An 8,686-nucleotide genomic window follows, 5' to 3' on the forward strand; every position below is an offset into this window, starting at 1 on the left:
TATATATATATATATATATATATATTTTTTTTTTTTTTTTTTTTCCTTTGTCGCTGTCTCCCGCGTTTGCGAGGTAGCGCAAGGAAACAGACGAAAGAAATGGCCCAACCCACCCCCATACACATGTATATACATACGTCCACACACGCAAATATACATACCTACACAGCTTTCCATGGTTTACCCAGACGCTTCACATGCCCCGATTCAATCCACTGACAGCACGTCAACCCCGGTATACCACATCGCTCCAATTCACTCTATTCCTTGCCCTCCTTTCACCCTCCTGCATGTTCAGGCCCCGATCACACAAAATCTTTTTCACTCCATCTTTCCACCTCCAATTTGGTCTCCCTCTTCTCCTCGTTCCCTCCACCTCCGACACATATATCCTCTTGGTCAATCTTTCCTCACTCATTCTCTCCATGTGCCCAAACCATTTCAAAACACCCTCTTCTGCTCTCTCAACCACGCTCTTTTTATTTCCACACATCTCTCTTACCCTTACGTTACTTACTCGATCAAACCACCTCACACCACACATTGTCCTCAAACATCTCATTTCCAGCACATCCATCCTCCTGCGCACAACTCTATCCATAGCCCACGCCTCGCAACCATACAACATTGTTGGAACCACTATTCCTTCAAACATACCCATTTTTGCTTTCCGAGATAATGTTCTCGACTTCCACACATTCTTCAAGGCTCCCAGAATTTTCGCCCCCTCCCCCACCCTATGATCCACTTCCGCTTCCATGGTTCCATCCGCTGCCAGATCCACTCCCAGATATCTAAAACACTTCACTTCCTCCAGTTTTTCTCCATTCAAACTCACCTCCCAATTGACTTGACCCTCAACCCTACTGTACCTAATAACCTTGCTCTTATTCACATTTACTCTTAACTTTCTTCTTTCACACACTTTACCAAACTCAGTCACCAGCTTCTGCAGTTTCTCACATGAATCAGCCACCAGCGCTGTATCATCAGCGAACAACAACTGACTCACTTCCCAAGCTCTCTCATCCCCAACAGACTTCATACTTGCCCCTCTTTCCAAAACTCTTGCATTCACCTCCCTAACAACCCCATCCATAAACAAATTAAACAACCATGGAGACATCACACACCCCTGCCGCAAACCTACATTCACTGAGAACCAATCACTTTCCTCTCTTCCTACACGTACACATGCCTTACATCCTCGATAAAAACTTTTCACTGCTTCTAACAACTTGCCTCCCACACCATATATTCTTAATACCTTCCACAGAGCATCTCTATCAACTCTATCATATGCCTTCTCCAGATCCATAAATGCTACATACAAATCCATTTGCTTTTCTAAGTATTTCTCACATACATTCTTCAAAGCAAACACCTGATCCACACATCCTCTACCACTTCTGAAACCACACTGCTCTTCCCAATCTGATGCTCTGTACATGCCTTCACCCTCTCAATCAATACCCTCCCATATAATTTACCAGGAATACTCAACAAACTTATACCTCTGTAATTTGAGCACTCACTCTTATCCCTTTGCCTTTGTACAATGGCACTATGCACGCATTCCGCCAATCCTCAGGCACCTCACCGTGAGTCATACATACATTAAATAACCTTACCAACCAGTCAACAATACAGTCACCCCTTTTTTAATAAATTCCACTGCAATACCATCCAAACCTGCTGCCTTGCCGGCTTTCATCTTCCGCAAAGCTTTTACTACCTCTTCTCTGTTTACCAAATCATTTTCCCTAACCCTCTCACTTTGCACACCACCTCGACCAAAACACCCTATATCTGCCACTCTATCATCAAACACATTCAACAAACCTTCAAAATACTCACTCCATCTCCTTCTCACATCACCACTACTTGTTATCACCTCCCCATTTGCGCCCTTCACTGAAGTTCCCATTTGCTCCCTTGTCTTACGCACTTTATTTACCTCCTTCCAGAACATCTTTTTATTCTCCCTAAAATTTAATGATACTCTCTCACCCCAACTCTCATTTGCCCTTTTTTTCACCTCTTGCACCTTTCTCTTGACCTCCTGTCTCTTTCTTTTATACGTCTCCCACTCAACTGCATTTTTTCCCTGCAAAAATCGTCCAAATGCCTCTCTCTTCTCTTTCACTAATACTCTTACTTCTTCATCCCACCACTCACTACCCTTTCTAATCAACCCACCTCCCACTCTTCTCATGCCACAAGCATCTTTTGCGCAATCCATCACTGATTCCCTAAATACATCCCATTCCTCCCCACTCCCCTTACTTCCATTGTTCTCACCTTTTTCCATTCTGTACTCAGTCTCTCCTGGTACTTCCTCACAACGTCTCCTTCCCAAGCTCACTTACTCTCACCACCCTCTTCACCCCAACATTCACTCTTTTTTTCTGAAAACCCATACAAATCTTCACCTTAGCCTCCACAAGATAATGATCAGACATCCCTCCAGTTGCACCTCTCAGCACATTAACATCCAAAAGTCTCTCTTTCGCGCGCCTGTCAATTAACACGTAATCCAATAACGCTCTCTGGCCATCTCTCCTACTTACATAAGTATACTTATGTATATCTCGCTTTTTAAACCAGGTATTCCCAATCATCAGTCCTTTTTCAGCACATAAATCTACAAGCTCTTCACCATTTCCATTTACAACACTGAACACCCCATGTATACCAATTATTCCTCAACTGCCACATTACTCACCTTTGCATTCAAATCACCCATCACTATAACCCGGTCTCGTGCATCAAAACCACTAACACACTCATTCAGCTGCTCCCAAAACACTTGCCTCTCATGATCTTTCTTCTCATGCCCAGGTGCATATGCACCAATAATCACCCATCTCTCTCCATCAACTTTCAGTTTTACCCATATTAATCGAGAATTTACTTTCTTACATTCTATCACGTACTCCCACAACTCCTGTTTCAGGAGTACTGCTACTCCTTCCCTTGCTCTTGTCCTCTCACTAACCCTGACTTTACTCCCAAGACATTCCCAAACCACTCTTCCCCTTCACCCTTGAGCTTCGTTTCACTCAGAGCCAAAACATCCAGGTTCCTTTCCTCAAACATACTACCTATCTCTCCTTTTTTCACATCTTGGTTACATCCACACACATTTAGGCACCCCAATCTGAGCCTTCGAGGAGTATGAGCACTCCCCGCGTGACTCCTTCTTCTGTTTCCCATTTTAGAAAGTTAAAAAAATACAAGGAGGGGAGGATTTCTGGCCCCCCGCTCCCGTCCCCTCTAGTCGCTTTCTACGACACGCGAGGAATGCGTGGGAAGTATTCTTTCACCCCTATCCCCAGGGATAATATAACATATATATATATATACACATACACACACATACACACACACACGCACATATACACACACACACACATACATATATATACATATGAAAAATGTAAGAAACAATTTAGAAAACTGAAACTTCTAGCTTGAAATGAAAAGAAAAAAATGAATGTCACATAATGGTTCAACCTCTGGCTATGGAAAAAGGAAATGTTTAATTTATTTACACAAAGGTCAATAGTAGTTTTCATCAATTTAACCACTGTATCAATAAGCTTCAATGTCTAAGCTACATTTTTTCCAATTTCACTATTTTCTTGTCAAAGCACCATGTATGAAAACTATCACTCCAGTAACACAACTATAAACATTTACTTCCCCTTTAAAAAAGTTCTGGGGAAGTCTGTCTCGATACACTGCGGGACACTACCACCTGACGAGGTTTGTGTTGCAATGGTTTTTGATTCACAAACGTAGTAGCATCACTGGTGGCCAAGGTAGTTCCGTTGGCGAAGAGGAGCTCATGAAACATGTCGGAAAGCATGCTACTGCAGGCAGGAGTGAAGGCTGATGCAAACTTACAGCATGCAAAGGAAACGGAGGCAATCCACATCAGGAGATTTCGGTACTTTGTTGAGAGCAGGCAATTCCTCTGCCATAGTGCTCAACTTAATTTTAATTACACTAACTTCTATTACATATATCCACAAATACTATATATCTATATATTATATATATAATAATAAAATATTTATATTATTATTTTTTTTTTTTTTTACTTTGTCGCTGTCTCCCGCGTTTGCGAGGTAGCGCAAGGAAACAGACGAAAGAAATGGCCAACCCACCCCCATACACATGTATATACATACGTCCACACACGCAAATATACATACCTACACAGCTTTCCATGGTTTACCCCAGACGCTTCACATGCCTTGATTCAATCCACTGACAGCACGTCAACCCCGGTATACCACATCGCTCCAATTCACTCTATTCCTTGCCCTCCTTTCACCCTCCTGCATGTTCAGGCCCCGATCACACAAAATCTTTTTCACTCCATCTTTCCACCTCCAATTTGGTCTCCCCTTCTCCTCGTTCCCTCCACCTCCGACACATATATCCTCTTGGTCAATCTTTCCTCACTCATTCTCTCCATGTGCCCAAACCATTTCAAAACACCCTCTTCTGCTCTCTCAACCACGCTCTTTTTATTTCCACACATCTCTCTTACCCTTACGTTACTTACTCGATCAAACCACCTCACACCACACATTGTCCTCAAACATCTCATTTCCAGCACATCCATCCTCCTGCGCACAACTCCATCCATAGCCCACGCCTCGCAACCATACAACATTGTTGGAACCACTATTCCTTCAAACATACCCATTTTTGCTTTCCGAGATAATGTTCTCGACTTCCACACATTCTTCAAGGCTCCCAGAATTTTCGCCCCCTCCCCCACCCTATGATCCACTTCCGCTTCCATGGTTCCATCCGCTGCCAGATCCACTCCCAGATATCTAAAACACTTCACTTCCTCCAGTTTTTCTCCATTCAAACTCACCTCCCAATTGACTTGACCCTCAACCCTACTGTACCTAATAACCTTGCTCTTATTCACATTTACTCTTAACTTTCTTCTTTCACACACTTTACCAAACTCAGTCACCAGCTTCTGCAGTTTCTCACATGAATCAGCCACCAGCGCTGTATCATCAGCGAACAACAACTGACTCACTTCCCAAGCTCTCTCATCCCCAACAGACTTCATACTTGCCCCTCTTTCCAAATCTCTTGCATTCACCTCCCTAACAACCCCATCCATAAACAAATTAAACAACCATGGAGACATCACACACCCCTGCCGCAAACCTACATTCACTGAGAACCAATCACTTTCCTCTCTTCCTACACGTACACATGCCTTACATCCTCGATAAAAACTTTTCACTGCTTCTAACAACTTGCCTCCCACACCATATATTTTTAATACCTTCCACAGAGCGTCTCTATCAACTCTATCATATGCCTTCTCCAGATCCATAAATGCTACATACAAATCCATTTGCTTTTCTAAGTATTTCTCACATACATTCTTCAAAGCAAACACCTGATCCACACATCCTCTACCACTTCTGAAACCACACTGCTCTTCCCCAATCTGATGCTCTGTACATGCCTTCACCCTCTCAATCAATACCCTCCCATATAATTTACCAGGAATACTCAACAAACTTATACCTCTGTAATTTGAGCACTCACTCTTATCCCCTTTGCCTTTGTACAATGGCACTATGCACGCATTCCGCCAATCCTCAGGCACCTCACCGTGAGTCATACATACGTTAAATAACCTTACCAACCAGTCAACAATACAGTCACCCCCTTTTTTAATAAATTCCACTGCAATACCATCCAAACCTGCTGGCTTGCCGGCTTTCATCTTCCGCAAAGCTTTTACTACCTCTTTTCTGTTTACCAAATCATTTTCCCTAACCCTCTCACTTTGCACACCACCTCGACCAAAACACCCTATATCTGCCACTCTATCATCAAACACATTCAACAAACCTTCAAAATACTCACTCCATCTCCTTCTCACATCACCACTACTTGTTATCACCTCCCCATTTGCGCCCTTCACTGAAGTTCCCCATTTGCTCCCTTGTCTTACGCACTTTATTTACCTCCTTCCAGAACATCTTTTTATTCTCCCTAAAATTTAATGATACTCTCTCACCCCAACTCTCATTTGCCCTTTTTTTCACCTCTCGCACCTTTCTCTTGACCTCCTGTCTCTTTCTTTTATACGTCTCCCACTCAACTGCATTTTTTCCCTGCAAAAATCGTCCAAATGCCTCTCTCTTCTCTTTCACTAATACTCTTACTTCTTCAACCCACCACTCACTACCCTTTCTAATCAACCCACCTCCCACTCTTCTCATGCCACAAGCATCTTTTGCGCAATCCATCACTGATTCCCTAAATACATCCCATTCCTCCCCCACTCCCCTTACTTCCATTGTTCTCACCTTTTTCCATTCTGTACTCAGTCTCTCCTGGTACTTCCTCACACACGTCTCCTTCCCAAACTCCCTTACTCTCACCACCCTCTTCACCCCAACATTCACTCTTTTTTTCTGAAAACCCATACAAATCTTCACCTTAGCCTCCACAAGATAATGATCAGACATCCCTCCAGTTGCACCTCTCAGCACATTAACATCCAAAAGTCTCTCTTTCGCGCGCCTGTCAATTAACACGTAATCCAATAACGCTCTCTGGCCATCTCTCCTACTTACATAAGTATACTTATGTATATCTCACTTTTTAAACCAGGTATTCCCAATCATCAGTCCTTTTTCAGCACATAAATCTACAAGCTCTTCACCATTTCCATTTACAACACTGAACACCCCATGTATACCAATTATTCCCTCAACTGCCACATTACTCACCTTTGCATTCAAATCACCCATCACTATAACCCGGTCTCGTGCATCAAAACCACTAACACACTCATTCAGCTGCTCCCAAAACACTTGCCTCTCATGATCTTTCTTCTCATGCCCAGGTGCATATGCACCAATAATCACCCATCTCTCTCCATCAACTTTCAGTTTTACCCATATTAATCGAGAATTTACTTTCTTACATTCTATCACGTACTCCCACAACTCCTGTTTCAGGAGTACTGTTACTCCTTCCCTTGCTCTTGTCCTCTCACTAACCCCTGACTTTACTCCCAAGACATTCCCAAACCACTCTTCCCCTTCACCCTTGAGCTTCGTTTCACTCAGAGCCAAAACATCCAGGTTCCTTTCCTCAAACATACTACCTATCTCTCCTTTTTTCACATCTTGGTTACATCCACACACATTTAGGCACCCCAATCTGAGCCTTCGAGGAGTATGAGCACTCCCCGCGTGACTCCTTCTTCTGTTTCCCATTTTAGAAAGTTAAAAAAATACAAGGAGGGGAGGATTTCTGGCCCCCCGCTCCCGTCCCCTCTAGTCGCTTTCTACGACACGCGAGGAATGCGTGGGAAGTATTCTTTCACCCCTATCCCCAGGGATAATATACATATATATATATACACATACACACACATACACACACACACGCACATATACACACACACACACACATACATATATATACATATGAAAAATGTAAGAAACAATTTAGAAAACTGAAACTTCTAGCTTGAAATGAAAAGAAAAAATGAATTTCACATAATGGTTCAACCTCTGGCTATGGAAAAAGGAAATGTTTAATTTATTTACACAAAAGTCAATAGTAGTTTTCATCAATTTAACCACTGTATCAATAAGCTTCAATGTCTAAGCTACATTTTTTCCAATTTCACTATTTTCTTGTCAAAGCACCATGTATGAAAACTATCACTCCAGTAACACAACTATAAACATTTACTTCCCCTTTAAAAAAGTTCTGGGGAAGTCTGTCTCGATACACTGCGGGACACTACCACCTGACGAGGTTTGTGTTGCAATGGTTTTTGATTCACAAACGTAGTAGCATCACTGGTGGCCAAGGTAGATCCGTTGGCGAAGAGGAGCTCATGAAACATGTCGGCAAGCATGCTACTGCAGGCAGGAGTGAAGGCTGATGCAAACTTTGACAGCAATGGGTCCAGTTGTTGCAGTACGGATGATATACAGATCCCTTCAGATGGTGATCTCTCAGGCTTTCTTTGTTGAGAGCAGCCATTCCTTGTCACAGCTTGCTGCAACTCTGACGAAGTTTTAGAACTGTGTGAACTCTCATTCACATAACTGACTTCTTTTCCCTGAGGCAAAGTGCAGCTCACTTTGCTGACAATACACTCACTTCTGTGTATATTTTTTTTTTTTTTTTTTTTTTTGCTTTGTTGCTGTCTCCCGCGTTTGCGAGGTAGCGCAAGGAAACAGACGAAAGAAATGGCCCAACCCACCCCCATACACATGTATATACATACGTCCACACACGCAAATATACATACCTACCCAGCTTTCCATGGTTTACCCCAGACGCTTCACATGCCTTGATTCAATCCACTGACAGCACGTCAACCCCGGTATACCACATCGCTCCAATTCACTCTATTCCTTGCCCTCCTTTCACCTTCCTGCATGTTCAGGCCCCGATCACACAAAATCTTTTTCACTCCATCTTTCCACCTCCAATTTGGTCTCCCTCTTCTCCTTGTTCCCTCCACCTCCGACACATATATCCTCTTGGTCAATCTTTCCTCACTCATTCTCTCCATGTGACCAAACCATTTCAAAACACCCTCTTCTGCTCTATCAACCACGCTCTTTTTATTTCCACACATCTCTCTTACCCTTACGTT

The sequence above is a fragment of the Panulirus ornatus genome, chromosome 9, assembly GCF_036320965.1.
Source record: "Panulirus ornatus isolate Po-2019 chromosome 9, ASM3632096v1, whole genome shotgun sequence".
Taxonomy (NCBI): Eukaryota; Metazoa; Arthropoda; class Malacostraca; order Decapoda; family Palinuridae; genus Panulirus; species Panulirus ornatus.